The sequence below is a fragment of the Tursiops truncatus genome, chromosome 3, assembly GCF_011762595.2.
Source record: "Tursiops truncatus isolate mTurTru1 chromosome 3, mTurTru1.mat.Y, whole genome shotgun sequence".
NCBI classification, from domain to species: domain Eukaryota; kingdom Metazoa; phylum Chordata; class Mammalia; order Artiodactyla; family Delphinidae; genus Tursiops; species Tursiops truncatus.
This window is the reverse complement of record NC_047036.1, coordinates 121,233,361-121,250,698: the sequence shown is the minus strand read 5'-3', so window position 1 is coordinate 121,250,698 and position 17,338 is coordinate 121,233,361.

The following is a 17,338-nucleotide window of genomic DNA, read 5'->3' as shown; positions in this document are numbered from 1 at the left end:
TAATTCTGTCTAAGGCACCTCAGTTCTAGAAGCAGAGCACCCTCCACAGACCTAAAGAGAACAACTTTTTTCCTACCCCTGGAGTCAGACTGCAAGTTCAATGTGTTGGCCTGACTCTTTCCAACTGTGTAAATATTGGACAAGTAACTTAAATGCTTTAGTCCTCATTTTTTGCATCTTAAAAAAATTAAAAGTAAAACTGCCCAAATCTGCCTCAGAGGGCTTGTAAGCTCCCTTGTAAGGGACAATGTCTATCACCTGCACAGCTGAGTCCCTACTGAATAGCACAGAATCAGGCACATGGCAGGCATCTAATGGATGTTTGTGGAAGTTATGAATGAGTGAGTGAGGAGATCTAAATGCTATAAGTACATCATGAAAATGCTTTGTAAGCCAGAGAATGCCATATGTATGGTGATATTATGATGCTTCACATTCTAAGCTCACTAAAAATCTACTCATGTTCACATCAAAAGTATATCACATATAAAAGATCTCCAATCACTTTTCCCCTAACACCAAAAAGAAAGAGCTAAACTAATTGTCACTTATTATTTGCTAGACCACAGTGTGCATTTTTTCTGTCATTCTTTATAACAATTCTAAGAAGTAGGAACTATCATTAGCCCAATTTATAGATGAGGAAATCCAGCCTGAGGTAGGCTAAGTAAATTCCCCAAGATAACACTGCAATAAGGGATGGCATCAAGACTCGATCCCAGGTTGGTCTGCTCCAAAGAACATGATCCATTCTACTTCTCAAACGAAAACCTTAGACTTTCTTTTTATTCTAAAAAGTATTGTAGTTTTAAAAAAAAAATCAAACGCCAAGCTTTCAGGTCCTACTGAGTCTACTTGGTGGAATGAGCCTACTTGGTGAAAATGGAATTACTGAATTAAATTGGGCATCATATTTAATTCAATAGACGTCTTTTCAACCCCCAAACACTATAATTCTATTTACACTGTTTCTTTCTCAGGACACAATTTATTTGGCTTCATCTACATAAAATCAATACAGGAGGAAAGGTTGGATTCTTCATTTGCAGACCTGGGTTTCAATCATTTTTTGTATGCAATTCCATGTTTTAATCTATTACTTTTCATTTGTAAAGCATAAAATTCTCCTTCAACAATCAACATCCTTCTCTAGAAGATGGTAGTTTGTTATTTATGCAATAACTTAATATATTTTTGATGTGTTTAGAAGTTGGAGGCATTATCCTAAGAAGAAAAATACTGCGTAAAGGTCTAAGTAAAGTGTTATCATATTACAGTGAAAAGAAATGTAAAGTAGTTGAAGTAAAGCAAAAGGGAAGGTCATTATAAGTAAACAGGGAAAATTCATGGATGCCTTTTGCCAGAATTACTGCCTGCTTGACCCATTGTCTCTGTCTTTGCTTGTCCTTTCTTGTTTCTTACTCTTCTCCTGTCTTCTCTCCTCTCTGCTCCTGTCTCAACTCATACTTTACGCACAGCCAGCTGTGCCTCAGGGGAGCCTCAGCTCCTGCACCAGTCTCCCCCAAACCAACTTACTCAGTATTGGAGATATTATTTCAAAACCGTGGGAAAGGTGATCTAGTCAAGGATCCACTCTGTTCCAATCGCCTGTGGTCAGGGCGGTTGGATTGCCATATTGCATGTGATATTTACTGACATATATTGGCTCTCTAACAAAGGGTATAGGCCAAAAGAAGATAACTGATACTCTAAAGGAAGAGAATGGCTCTTCTGAAAATACAACACAAATGGGAACATTATTAAAAGAATGATTAGCAACTCTGTGAAAGGAATGTCTGAGAATGTCATATCCATATGTGCATCAAAGGAGATGGAATCTAAATTTTCAATTTCAAACACAAAATTAATTTCTGTAAAATATTAAGTTCATGTATAAGTTCATGAAGAACCAATACACATTATCCCTTTGATACACTTGTTTTTAGTATAGGCTAAAAGTACATTATCCCCAAGCAGTTCTCTGAATAATGAGAATACTATAGTGTTACTAAATTAATTTGGGTAATTTGATTGCTTTACAAAAATATTGGAAGGAAATATTACCTGAAAATAAAAATACTATAAATATTTTAAAGTTATAATTGGTATGGACTTTTATAACATACCCTTACTTATAGCTCAGTTGATCACAGTAGTTCAATTTAAACCTTTGATAAGCCATTGAAGTCTGTTTATCTATTAGTATCCAAACACATCATCAAGAGAAATGAAAGCTCATCTTGAACATTTCTCAAGCAACTTCTTGAGGGTCAAAGGAGCTGAAAGATGTAATGAATTGGAAAAGAATAAATCGTAATACACACACAGGATATTGTTATTTTCTGCTTTTGGATCCTGTAGACTATCCAAGGAAACATAAAAGTCTTTTGGTCTTCCAGGCAACTGAAAATGGAAAGCTGCCACAGGAAGAATCCACTGCACAAATAGTGATTAATATGAAATAGCTAATTAGACTGAGCCCCTGGAGAAAGTACAAAAAGCTGAGAGATGGAGAGGTGCATATTGCTCTGTTTGTTCTAACAAAATGAAAGCCTTCTCCTGTTTACATTTCTTCTTATTAATATGCTACACGGACTACGGCAGATCCCATTTTATTCTGTTTGCAGGGCTATAAGAAGGTGACTCAGGGGCACCTAATGAAGAATGACAAGCACCTAATATCAGTCAAATGTTTCATTATTACTTTTACATTAATCTCCCCTTCGGCAAAGATGAGTCAATGCGCTTAACTGGAAAAACTAGGAGGCAATATGGACAGCATGGAGATCAAATTAATCCTGGCCTTTTGAACACAAGTAAAGAATTTGGATGAATACTGAAAAAGGTAGTAAAACAGGATTCCATTTGAACAAGAGCAATTTAACCACCACACAAAGCAGAATAGTCTGTGCATTTGGGCATCTATGGCTTTGAATGAACTCGGGAAGAACTAAGTGCTTTGTAGATTGTGTGAGTCTTAGCTCAAGTCTGAACCGGCAAATAAAAAGTCCTGCACTTTCAGGTTGTATTATAAACTCAGAGTCCACCCTCCGCAACCTCCCCCCAAAAGAAGTTTTCTGGATTATTTCTAGAAATATCTCTCAAGCACAGGAAGTAGACTTTCAGCAATTATCCATGCTCACTGGACAGAAATTTCTCTGCTTCTCCTCTGAGTTCTTCTATCAGAGAAGTCCGGGGAGCTCTTCCAAGCTTAGACCATGGAGACAGCTTCCTGAGAACTGGGAAGAGAGGTGGAATAGAGTGAGCTCCATTTATCCACCTGAACCAGAGAAAGAAACTGTTTTCCTGTAAACTTGACCCAGTTCCTTTCGCACACTCACCAGTCATCTTCTGCCTAAATTGGCAAGGAGTGTTAAGTGGAAGGAAGGCTGTTATCATAGCCATTTATTGAACTCTTGCTATTGCTAGACACTGAAGTAAAGGGCTTTACATTAATGATTTGATTTAGCCTTCAAATGGCATCAGTATATTTTTATTTTATAGATAAGGAGATTCAGCCTTTGTGCAGAAACCCTGGATGTTGAAGTAAACCGTGATTACTCAGACAGAAGTAAGTCCTTTTGGGATAGACGATAAAGATTCCAGGAGCAAGACATCTCTCCAAATAAAGCTGTCTTAGCCTCCCTGAACCTACCCTGTAAAATGAATCTGGATAGTTATGGTGCTGTGCTGGGAAACGGATTTTAATTTTGAAGTAAACGAAGTCTTTATAAAGTCAGCCATCTCTCTCCTAATACAACACTATATGTTACATTCAAAGCATGGGCATTACTATGCATCCAACAAAATCTTCTAGTTTCCCCTAGTCAGATGATCCTTTTTAATTGTTGTTAGTCAGGACCAATGGGCCAGTATTACAGGGGGAGAAGTATAACTTTTTCTTTTAATACAACGTTCGTATTCATATAGTCTTGACTCTAAAATGGATTCTTTAAACCCTTGCCATGTAACCTGCGGTCCAGGAATTAGTAGCATTGTCATCACCTTGTAATCCGCTAAAAATGAAGAATTTCAAACTCTGCTCTAGGCCTACTGCATCATAATCTGCATTTTAACAAGATACCCACATAATTAGTATGAACATAAGAATTTAGTGGCATTGCTTTACGCCATCATTTCATTGGTGTTCAATCCTGGCTGGGTATCATAATCATTTTGGAGTTTTGTAAACCTACAGTCTTGTCAACCTCACTTTGGGGTGAGATTGGGGATACATAGGTTTGCTAAACTCCACTAGGGATTTTGATATTTAGCCAAAGTTAGTTTTGACCTCAGCCTTTGCGATTATCTAGGTGGGTAACAGAGACCTGGCCAAGGACGGAGAAACATCTCTCAAAGGTTGGGAACACTCTCTGGGTACAGTTTAAGATGGCAACAGCAGAAAGTCTTGTATTCTCTCCTGGGAGAGAAATTAAAGAATTTCTCCACTGAATTTTAAAGATGGCAAACCTTTCCAAAACCATTCTGTTGCTTCCTTTATCGTACTCTCCCTCTTTTACCAAACTCTATCTACTCACCCTCCATTCACCATGAGAAAGAATAAGCAACAAAGAGTATAGAAAAACGAGAGATTCTCTTTCTTTTTTGTCCTCAGTTCTGCTTCTGGGGAAGGAATGGAGCCAATAAAGATTGGGAAGACATTCTCCCCTATCTTCCTTTAAGCTTTTTAAGGCTACTTCATGTTCTTTTCTCACTAACCAAGAAATGTCTAAACCTTTTGCCTTTTATGTGTCCTGACTTTATCTTATTATCTTTATTGGTAATCTCTTTGGTCCAGAACATATTTTGGGAAAGTGAACATTTCAAAAGTGGGGTGTTCAGCAATTAAACCCTTCTACTGTCTTCAAGGCAGTAGAGCTAAAATGTGTTTGTTGAAATAACCATGGAATATGAATACATTACTTCATAAACCCACATCTAAGCATATAAACAGGCTTCTCCTGGGTTATGTATTTGTATTTGTGTCTTTGGCCATTTGTATCACTTAATGTTGAATCTTCTTTCCCAGAACTACCTTATAAGTCTCTTCTTACTTGTTCACTTAAAGAACAGAGAGGCAGTACTTAAAAGAAAGAGCAAGTAGTAGAGATGCTTTGCTTTGGCAACCATACTTTCAATAGTTTGTTTTTCTCCCACCCTTACAAATTATCTCTTGGCAATGTTTATATTAATAACCATCATTTTAATAATGTTTATTTTTTGCACCGTGTGTTTCAGGGCCACTAGGCGCCTGAACAAAATTTACTAAACAAAATGACAAAATTAACCAAATAAGACAATAAGTCCAAATAAAGAGTGCATAAGCCTAGAGCAGAGATTAAGGTAATACAGGCAAACATAATACTGACTTGCCCCTAACAATGAAGTATTGAAGCAGTAATATTTGGAGGATGCAGCTGTTCACTTGAGCATGGCACTTTGCAGGCTGCTGGGCAGGGATGCTATCATCGAGATCTTCATTTGAGGATTATATCTATTCTCTTCTTAGGGCAATTTACTTCTTCAATAGACAGACTTCTTCAATGAACACAAGGCTACCAGTTAGACAAAATGTTTGGATGGATTTGAGATTGTGTCAGTGCTGTTCCAATTCCAGCACTGTCACTCTCTATCACCAGAGATTCAATATTTTTCATCACCTATAAAATAGTAACTATATCATTTAGTGTTGCTGTGAGAAGTTAATGACATTATTTATGAAAAGTCATGGTGCAGTAAACACTCTATAGATAATAGCTATTATCAGTATGCCACTAATTTTTCTTTTCCTTCAAATAGCTTTATTTTATAATGAACAATAAGTAACAGAGGAACATTTCCAAAAGTCTTTCATAGAGCTTCCTAATTTAAACTTAAGTCACAGGTACCTTTGCGCAAACTAAAAAAAATTAAACCACCACATTAAAATAAATTTCAGTAAAGTTCAGAAATTACCATTCTTTTATTCCAATAGGACTCACAGATAGAAATAATGCAATCAAAAAGTACACCTATGGCAAATAATTGCGCCAATAAGATTCATTTATAAAAATCAGTGGGATGGAGATTACATGAGTATATGCATTGGTAAATATTCAGTGAACTGTTCTCTTCATATGGGTACATTTCATTGAATGTAAATTTTTGTTAACATCTTTACTGGAGTATAATTGCTTTACATTGCTGTGTTACTTTCTGCTGTATAACAAAGTGAATCAGCTATAAGTATACTTATATCCCCATATCCGCTCCCTCTTGTGTCTCCCTCTCACCCTCCCTAGTCCACCCCTCTAGGTGGTCACAAAGCACCGAGCTGATCTCCCTGTGCTATGTGGCTGCTTCCCACTAGCTATCTGATTTACATTTGGTAGTGTATATATGTCCATGCCACTCTCTCACTTCATCCCAGCTTACGCTTCCACCTCCCCATGTCCTTAAGTCCATTCTATACGTCTGCGTCTTTATTCCTGTCCTGCCGCTAGGTTCTTCAGAACCATTTTGTTTTTAGATTCCAAATATATGTGTTAGCATATGGTATTTGTTTTTCTCTTTCTGACGTACTTCATTCTCTATGACAGATTCTAGGTCAATCCACCTCACAACAAATAACTCAATTTTGTTTCTTTTTAAGACTGAGTAATATTCCATTGTATATATGTGCCACATCTTCTTTATGCATTCATCTGTCGATGGACACTTAGGTGGCTTCCATGTCCTGGCTATTGTAAACAGTGCGGCACTGAACATTGTGGTACATGACTCTTTCTGAGTTATGGTTTTCTCAGGGTATATGCCCAGTAGTGGGATTGCTGGGTCGTATGGCAGGTTTTAGATTTTGGAGGACCCTCCATACTGTTCTCCATAGTGGCTGTATCAATTAACATTTCCACCAACAATGTAGCAGGGTTCCCTTTTCTCCACACACTCTCCAGCATTTACTGTTTGTAGATTTTTTGATGATGGCCATTCTGTGAGGTGATACCTCATTGTAGTTTTGATTTGCATTTCTCTAATGATTAGTGATGTTGAACATCCTTTCATGTGTTTGTTGGCAATCAGTATATCTTCTACAGAGAAATGCCTATTTAGGTCGTCTGCCCATTTTTGGATTGTGTGTTTGGTTTTTTGTTATTGAGCTGCATGAGCTGCTTGTATATTTTGGATATTAATCCTTTGTCAGTTGTTTCATTTGCAAATATTTTCTCCCATTCTGAGGGTTGTCTTCTCGTCGTGTTTATGGTTTCCTTTGATGTGCAAAAGCTTTTAAGTTTCATTAGGTCCCATTTGTCTATTTTTGTTTTTACTTCCATTTCTCTAGGAGGTGGGTCAAAAAGGATCTTGCTGTGATTTATGTCATAGAGTGTTCTGCCTGTGTTTTCCTCTAAGAGTTTTATAGTGTCTGGCCTTATATTTAGGTCTTTAATCCATTTTGAGTTTATTTTTGTGTATGCTGTTAGGGAGTATTCTAATTTCATTCTTTTACATGTAGCTGTCCAGTTTGCCCAGCACCACTTATTGAAGAGGCCGTCTTTTTTCCATTGTATATTCTTGCCTCCTTTATCAAAGATAAGGTGACCATGTGTGCATCAGTTTATCTCTGGGGTTTCTAACCTGTTCTATTGATCTATGTTTCTGTTTTTGTGCCAGTACCATACTGCCTTGATTACTGTAGCTTTGTCGTGTACTCTGAAGCAAGGGAGCCTGATTCCTCCAGCTCTGTTTTTCTTTCTGAAGATTGCTTTGGCTATTCAGGGTCCTTTGTGTTTCCATACAAATTGTGAAATTTGTTGTTCTTGTTCTGGGAAAAATGCCATTGGTAGTTTGACAGGGATTGCATTGAATCTGTAGATTGATTTGGGTAGTATAGTCATTTTCACAATATTGATTCTTCCAGTCCAGGAACATGGTATATCTCTCCATCTGTTTGTATTGTCTTTACTTTCTTTCATCAGTGTCTTATAGTTTTCTGCATACAGGTCTTTTGTCTCCTCAGGTAGGGTTATTCCTAGGTATTTTATTCTTTTTGTTGTAATGGTAAATGGGAGTGTTTCCTTAATCTTTCTTTCAGATTTTTCATCATTAGTGTATAGGAATGTAAGAGATTTCTGTGCATTAATTTAGTATCCTGTTACTTTACCAGATTGATTTTTTAGCTCTAGGTGTTTTCTGGTAGCATCTTTAGGATCTGCAAACAGCTTTACTTCTTTCCTGATTTGGATTCCCTTTTTTTCTTTTTCTTCCCTGATTGCTGTGGCTAAAACTTCTAAAACTATGTTGAATAATTGTGGTGAAAGTCGGCATCCTTGTCTTGTTCCTGATCTTAGTGTAAATGGTTTCACTTTTTCACCATTGAGAACGATGTTGGCTGTGGGTTTGTCATATATGGCCTTTATTATGTTGAGGTATGTTCCCTCTATGCCTACTCTCTGGAGAGTTTTTATCATAAATGGGTGTTGAATTTTGTCGAAAGCTTTTTCTGCATCTATTGAGATGATCATATGTTTTTTCTCCTTCAATTTGTCAATATGGTTCATCACATTGATTGACTTGCGTATATTGAAGAATCCTTGCATTCCTGGGATAAATCCCACTTGATCACGGTGTATGATCCTTTTAAAGTGCTGCTGGATTTGTTTGCTACCATTTTGTTGAGGATTTTTGCATCTATGTTCATCAGTGATATTGGCCTGTTTCTTTTTTGTGTGACATCTTTGTCTGGTTTTGGTATCAGTGTGGTGGTGGCCTCGTAGAATGAGTTTGGGAGTGTTCCTCCCTCTGCTATATTTTGGAAGAGTTTGAGAAGGATAGGTCTTAGGTCTTCTCTCAATGTTTAATAGAATTTGCCTGTGAAGCCATCTGGTCCTGGGTTTTTTTCTGTTGGAAGGTTTTTAATTACAGCTTCAATTTCAGTGCTTGTGATTGGTCTGTTTATATTCTCTATTTTTTCCTGGTTCAGTCATGAAGCTTGTGTTTTCTACGAATTTGCCCATTTCTTCCAGGTTGTCCATTTTGTTGGCATATATTTGCTTGTAGTAATCTTTCATGATACTTTGTATTTCTGCAGTTTCAGTTGTTACTTCTCCTTTTTCATTTCAAATTCTGTTGGTTTGAGTCTTCTCCCTTTTTTTCTTGATAAATCTGGCTAATGGTTTATCAATTATGTTTATCTTCTCAAAGAACCAGCTTTTACTTTTATTGACCTTTGCTATCATTTCCTTCATTTCTTTTTCACTTATTTCTGTTCTGATCTTTATGATTTCTTTCCTTCTGCTAACTTTGGGTTTTTTTTGTTCTTCTCTAATTGCTTTAGGTGTAAGGTTAGGTTGTTTAATTGAGACGTTTCTTGTTTCTTGAGTTAGGATTATATTGCTATAAACTTCCCTCTTAGAACCACTTTTGCTGCATCCAGTAGGATTTGGATTGTTGTGTTTTCCTTGTCATTTGTTTCTAGGTATTTTTTTGAGTTCCTCTTTGATTTCTTCAATGATCTCTTGGTTTTTTAGTAGCGTATTGTTTAGCCCTCATGTGTTTGTATTTTTTACTGTTATTTTCCTGTAATTGATATCTTGTCTTATAGTGGTGTGGTCAGGAAAGGTACTTGATATGATTTCAATTTTCTTAAATTTACCAAGGCTTCATTTGTGACCCAAGATATAATCTATCCTGGAGAATATTCCATGAACACTTCAGAAGAAAGTGTATTCTGTTGTTTTTGGATGGAATGTACTATAAATATCAATTAAATCCATCTTGTTTAATGTCTCATTTAGAGCTTGTGTTTCCTTATTTATTTTCATTTTGGATGATTGTCCATTGCTAAAAGTGGGGTGTTAAAGTCCCCTACTATTATTGTGTTACTGTTGATTTCCTCTTTTATTGCTGTTAGCATTTGCCTTATGTATTGAGGGGCTCCTATGTTGAGTGCATAAATATTTACAATTGTTATATCTTTTTCTTGGATTAATCCCTTGATCATTATGTAGTGTCCTTCTTTGTCTCTTGTAATAGTCTTTATTTTAAAGTCTATTTTGTCTGATATGTGAATTGCTACTCCAGCTTTCTTTTGATTTCCATTTGCATGGAATATCTTTTTCCATCCCCTCACTTTCAGTCTGTATGGGTCCCTAGGTGTGAAGTTGGTATCTTGCATATATATGGGTGTGTTTATATGCAAGGTACCAACTGCATATATATGGGTGTTGTTTTTGTATCCATTCAGCCAGTCTATATCTTTTGGTGGGACCATTTAATCCATTTACATGTAAGGTAGTTATTGATATGTATGTTCCTATTAATAAATTCTTAATTGTTTTGGGTTTGTTATTGTAGGTCTTTTCCTTCTCTTGTGTTTCCTGCCTAGAGAAGTTCCTTTAGCATTTGTTGTAATGCTGGTTTGGTAGTGCTGAATTCTCTTAGCTTTTGGTGTCTGTAAAACTTTTAATTTCTCCGTTGAATCTGAATGAGATCCTTGCTGGGTAGAGTAATCTTGGTTGTAGTTTCTTCCCTTTCATCACTTCCCTTTCATCAAATATGTCCTTCCACACCCTTCTGGCTTGCAGAGTTTCTGCTGAAAGATCAGCTGTTAACCTTATGGGGATTCCCTTGTATATTATTTGTTGTTTTTCCCTTGCTGCCTTAATATTTTTTCTTGGTATTTAATTTTTGATAGTTTGATAATATGTGTCTTGGCGTGTTTCTCCTCAGATTTATCCTGTATGGGACTCTCTGCTCTTCCTGGACTTGATTGACTATTTTCTTTCCCATATTAGGGAAGTTTTCAACTATAAAGTCTTCAAATATTTTCTCAGTCCCTTTTTTTTTCTCTTCTTCTTCTGGTATCCCTATAATTCGAATGTTGGTGTATTTAATGTTGTCCTGGAGGTCTCTAAGACTGTCCTCAATTCTTTTCATTCTTTTTTCTTTATTCTGCTCTGTGGTAGTTATTTCCACTATTTTATCTTCCAAGTCACTTATCCATTCTTTTGCCTCAGTTATTCGGCTATTGATTCCTTGTAGAGAATTTTTAATTTCCTTTATTGTGTTGTTCATCATTGTTTGTATGCTCTTTAGTTCTTCTAGGTCCTTGTTAAACATTTTTTTTATTTTCTCCATTCTATTTCCAAGACCTTGAATCATCTGTACTATCATTACTCTGAAGTCGTTTTAAGGTAGAGTGCCCATTTCCTCTTCATTTGTTTGGTCTGATGGGTTTTTACCTTGCTCCTTCATCTGCTGCATACTTCTCTGTCTTGTCATTTTGCTTGACTTACTGTGTTTGGGGTATCCTTTTCACAGGCTGCAGGTTCATAGTTCCTGTTGTTTCTGGTGTCTGCCCCCAGTGGCTAAGCTTGGTTCAGTGGGTTTTGTAGGCTTCCTAGTGGAGGGGACTGGTGCCTGTGTTCTGGTGGATGAGGCTGGATCTTTTCTTTGTGGTGGGCAGGACCTCGTCCTGTGGTGTGGTTTCTGTGAACTTATTATGATTTTAGGCAGCCTCTCTGCTAATGAGTGGGTTTGTGTTCCTGTCTTGCTAGTTGTTTGGCATGGGTTGTTCAGCACTGTAGCTTGCTTGTCATTGATTGTAGCTGCGTCTTACCACTAAGACGGAGATATCTGGGAGAGCTCTTGCCGATTGATATTACTTGGGGCCAATAGGTCTCTGGTGGTCCAGTGTCCTGAACTCAGCTCTCCCACCTCAGAGGCTCAGGCCTGTCAACTGGCCAGAGCAGCAAGACCCTATCAGCCACATGGCTTAGAAGTTGTGTATCATCTGCAAATTTTCTTCAACTTTCTCAGCCTTCACGAAAGTCACTGATCAACACAGACTCTCTCCTTTAATACAATGCTCTTGGATGAAGAATGTGTAAACCACTGACTTTGGGTCTGTATCTTTATTTATTTTCTGAGCAGCAACTACTGGTTTAACTAGAACATTTAGCTCTGGATGTTCCTTCTTCTCATTATTTGATGTATATCCAGAGGAAACAGCTGAGCCACCACTCTTGCTACTGTTTCTGTTACTATCATCTGAGGTGACAGTAGAATTGGCAGCAAAATTTCAAGGGTCTGATGTCAAGGACCCATTTGGAAGCCACGTCAACCTGATGAGGGTGAGCAAAGGATACTGTGGGTGGAAAAGAAATGAAATGATGTGTCAAGGTTCTAAGGACTGGCTGGATTAGCTGAGATATTTATGGAAGGCTGATAGAGCCACACATACAGCAAGAAACTAATTTATATTTGAGAAAACAGGCAAACTATTCACTATTGAAAATATTTTTAATAATGGAAAGACAGAATTGTAGCATGTCTAATGTTCTTTTTAAATTTATTTTCATGTGCTATGATATACCACCTTCCATTATGTCCCAAATCTAACAAAATTCAACCACTCACCCAATGATGATTAGCCTTGCAAGGTTTATAGTCAAGTGGAAGGAAAGCCTATAGAAGCAAAATCCAGATGAGTAATAGAAACTCCAGCAGAGCTGGTGAGGTAGGAATACTTCTAATAACTCTCAGATATCCCCTTCCAACTCATCCAACACAACTCTTTGAGTCTTAATGGAGTGCTACTATGTCCCACTCACTTACCCCCACAGTCTAGCCTTAGGGTCATTTGTCTTGCAAAGCTTACCTAGGACCCAGGTTAGTACTAAATTCCCTCAGTAATACTGGGTGCTCTTTTCTGGAAACAGATCCACTGGCTATTTTAGAGGAAATCTTCTACTCTCAGGTGAAGTTAAGTTGATTTCGCTATGTTTCTAGACTTGTTTCTAGCCCCCTTTTAGGCATCTAACTCTCGATTGTTGGAATCATTTGCTCATCCTTTCCTTCTTACAGTAATGCTTTCTAGGCACCTTCATGGGCCAGACATGGTTCTAGACACTGGGGATGGAGGAGTGAGCCTGACCAACATGCTTCTTGTCTTGGAGGTGAGCTGGATATACAGGATGATAACTGAAACCATGGCAGTAATTATTCCCGTGGTGCCTCCACTTCCTCACAAACAGAATAGTGTTGCCTGGTTAGAGTCATGATTCTTTAACCATAGTAAGGTATCCTAACATTTTAAAAATACAGTTATTTCAACCTGCCTAATAGCTCTCAGTGGGTGTGGCATATAGAACAATATCTGGCACATACCCACGAATTCTCACAGCCTTGACTGTCGACTATAAGATTTCTTTCTTTTTTCTACTTGTATGCTTCATACTTAGGTGTAGTGAGAAGAATATTAAACTAGGAGTCAGAACTCCTAGGCTCTGTTTTGTCACGTACTGGCTGTATTACCTTAGCTGAATCAGCTGTGAGCTTTGGTTTTTACATTAGTTGAGGGGAACAATAATACCTCATGGCACACTTCCAAAGACTGGTGTAAAGAACAAATACGTGTTCAAAATGTAATGAATCTTTGTTCACAAACTCAGACGTGCAAAAATATCAACAACATTTATTTAAATTCGATTCTGTGCCCTCGTTCCAGTGGGTTAGTAGAAAATTCAATCATCTCAGTCATTTTGAGTTTTCCTCCTCCCTATAGTGGTACCAAGGTGTTTCAGCATCACTAAACCATCGGAAGACCCCTTGGGCCATTGAGCCATTCACTCTGATTAATACTGATATGTACCCACTGTCCTACCTCACATGCTCCTTGTTCCCATGCCTCACTAAGGACATGGGGATGCTTGCCAAGGTCTGGGATCCTATGCCAGGTAACAGCCTCCCTTGGTGCATATGTTGACCATCCCATCCATCCACAAGCACCTGCCACTTCACAGTGAGGGTGATATTCTCTTTTCTTCCTGCTTTCCCTAGAACACCCAATATCAAATTTTTAATATTCTGAGGACTTTGACCCCCAAATAGGAACATCTACTGACCTCAAGCAGCTTTTTCTTTGCTTTCTACCCTGAAAAACTGGCTTGAGGCAACAGGACCAGAAAATACGTAATGCCTGGCAACATGTTCAGAAGACAACAAAGGGCAAAATAGGGAGAACTAATACAAATTCATATATAAATAAATTACCCTGTCAAAAGACATTTAAAACACATACACTCTGATATATTCATATGAATATGTGGTAGAATTCACCTCTGAGTCATAGGCACCTTTGCAGAGCAGTAGGTAACTAACCAGAAAAGAGGCACATCTTCTGCTGTTCACAGATGCTGCTCTTTTCCACTGTGGTTCATGCCACGGTCTTTACATTGTGGATTTCAGCTTTGAAGAAGCCTCCAGAGCCAGTATAGATCACTGAGTCTTTGATTAAACTCTTCTAAGGTCTAATAGTCTGGAATGTTTCATTATTTTCTTGGCAGGACTTGTGATTTATTTTTTAGCAGCTGCAGAAAGCAAAAAACTTGGGAGAAGATGTGTGTCACTGTTTGGGGACCCACAAACAAGCGGCCAATTATGGTGCCTTTAAAAAGAACATATTCATTAGTAAGTTTAGCTACTTGCTGTGTGGAAGTCTGAGTTCCATTCCCCTACCTCTTCCACTCACCCACCAACATCCACCAAAATGGGCATTTGATAATAAGGACAACTTCCACAAATTCAGTGCATACTCTGTGTCAGCCATTGTGCCTAGAACTTAAAGAGATTTGAGACACAGAAACCTAGAGGAGAAAAACACATGAAGACAGAGATTAGACTGAAGTGTCTACAATTCAAAGAACACCAAGATTGGTAGATAGCCACCAAAACCCAGGGGAGGGCCATGAAATGGAAACTTCTTCAGAGCCTCTGGAAGGAACCAATCCTGTCAAGACCTTGATTAAGGATTTCTAGCTTCTAGAACTGTGAGAGAATAAATTTCTGTTGTGTTAAGCCACAAAATTTGTGCTAATTTGTTACAGCAGCCCTGGAAAACTAATAAAATCATTTAATCCTGACAATAACCATGTGATTAGTAACATCATCCCCATTTTACTGAAAAGGAGATTAAAGACAAGAGTGGTTAAGTAGCTTGTCAGCACCACACAAATTTCAGGTACACAGCTGGAATTCAAACTTGGGGTTAAAGCCTAGCTCTTCTCTATTCTGAAGCCCACACACTTAGCAATTTCACAAAAGCAATTCCCAGTAGAGGCTAGGGAATATTTCTTTACCCAGAAGAGCCACTAAAAATAAAGCAGTCCATTTTTCTTGAGACACATAACAGAAGTGAAAACAACTAAATATAATTCCTAGCATTTAAAAATTATTGAAATATAGTTGATTTACATATTATATTAGTTTCAGGTATACAGCATAGTGATTCAGTATTTTCACAGGTTAGACTCCATTAAAAAATATTATAAGATAATGGCTATAATTCCCTGTGCTATGCAAAATATCCTTTTTTTCTCTCCATGTCTATAAAAAATGTTTTATTGAAACACAGTTATACTGGGTTATACTGTATACACAGTTATACTCCTTTATTTACATTTTACTGTGAATGTGGCTGCTTTTTGGCTACAATGACTGAGCTGAGTAGATACAACAGAGATCATATGGCAAATCTAAACTATTTACTACCTGGCCCTTTATATAAGTTTGCCAATCCCTGCTCCAGAAAAGCAATTATTATTATTTTTTGAAGCACATATGATGGGAGTTATACTATTTATTTTTTAACATCTTTATTGGAGTATAATTGATTTACAATGGTATGTTAGTTTCTGCTGTATAATAAAGTGTATCAGCTACATGTATACATATATCCCCATATCTCCTCCCTACTGCATCTCCCTCCCACCCTCCCTATCCCACCCATCTAGGTGGTCACAAAGCACTGAGCTGATCTCCCTCTGCGATGCGGCTGCTTCCCACTAGCTAGCTATTTTACATTTGGTAGTGGATATATGTCCATGCTACTCTCTCACTTTGTCCCAGCTTACCCTTCCCCCTCCCCATGTCCTCAAGTCCATTCTCTACATCTGCATCTTTATTGCTGTCCTGCCCCTAGGTACTTCAGAACCTTTTTTTTTTTAGATTCCATATATATGTGTTAGCATACGGTATTTGTTTTTCTCTTTCTGACTTACTTCACTTTGTATGACAGTCTCTAGGTCCATCCACCTCACTACAAATAACTCAATTTTGTTTCTTTTTACGGCTGAGTAATATTCCATTGTATATATGTGCCACATCTTCTTTATCCATTCATCTGTCGATGGACACTTAGGTTGCTTCCATGTCCTGGCTATTGTAAATAGTGCTGCAATGAATATTGCGGTACATGATTCTTGATGAATTATGGTTTTCTCAGGGTATATGCCCAGTAGTGGGATTGCTGGGTCATATGGTAGTTCTATTTGTAGTTTTTTAAGGAACCTCCATACTGTTCTCCATAGTGGCTGTATCAATTTACATTCCGACCAACAGTGCAAGAGGGTTCCCTTTTCTCCACACCTTCTCCAGCATTTATTGTTTGTAGATTTTTTGATGATGGCCATTCTGACCGGTGTGAGATGATACCTCATTGGAGTTTTAACTTGCATTTCTTTAATGTTTAGTGATGTTGAGCATTCTTTCATGTGTTTGTTGGCAATCTGTATATCTTCTTTGGAGAAATGTCTATTTAGGTCTTCTGCCCATTTTTAGATTGCATTGTTTGTTTTTTTTGTCGTTGAGCTACATAAGCTGCTTGTATATTTTGGAGATTAATCCTTTGTCAGTTGCTTCATTTGCAAATATTTTCTCCCATTCTGAGGATTGTCTTTTCATTGTGTTTATGGTTTCCTTTGCTGTACAAAAGCTTTTAAGTTTCATTAGGTCCCATTTGTTCATTTTTGGTTTTATTTCCATTTCTCTAGGAGGTGGGTCAGAAAGGATCCTGCTGTGATTTATGTCATGGAGTGTTCTGCCTATGTTTTCCTCTAAGAGTTTGATGGTGTCTGGACTTAGATTTAGGTCTTTAATCCATTTTGTGTTTATTTTTGTGTATGGTGTGAGGAAGTGTTCTAAATTCATTCTTTTACATGTAGCTGTCCAGTTTTGCCAGCACCACTTATTGAAAAGGCTGTCTTTACTCCATTGTATATTCCTGCCTCCTTAATAAAAGATAAGGTGACCATATGTGCATGTATTTATATCTGGGCTTTTTAACCTGTTCCATTGATCTATATTTCGGTTTTTGTGCCAGTACCATAGTGTCTTGATTACTGTAGCTTTGTAGAATAGTGTGAAGTCAGGGAGCCTGATTCCTCTAGCTCCATTTTTCTTTCTCAAAATTGCTTTGGCTATTCAGGGTCTTTTGTGTTTCCATACAAATTGTGAAATTTTTTATTCTTGTTCTTTGAAAAATGCCATTGGTCATTTCATAGGGATTGCATTGAATCTGTAGATT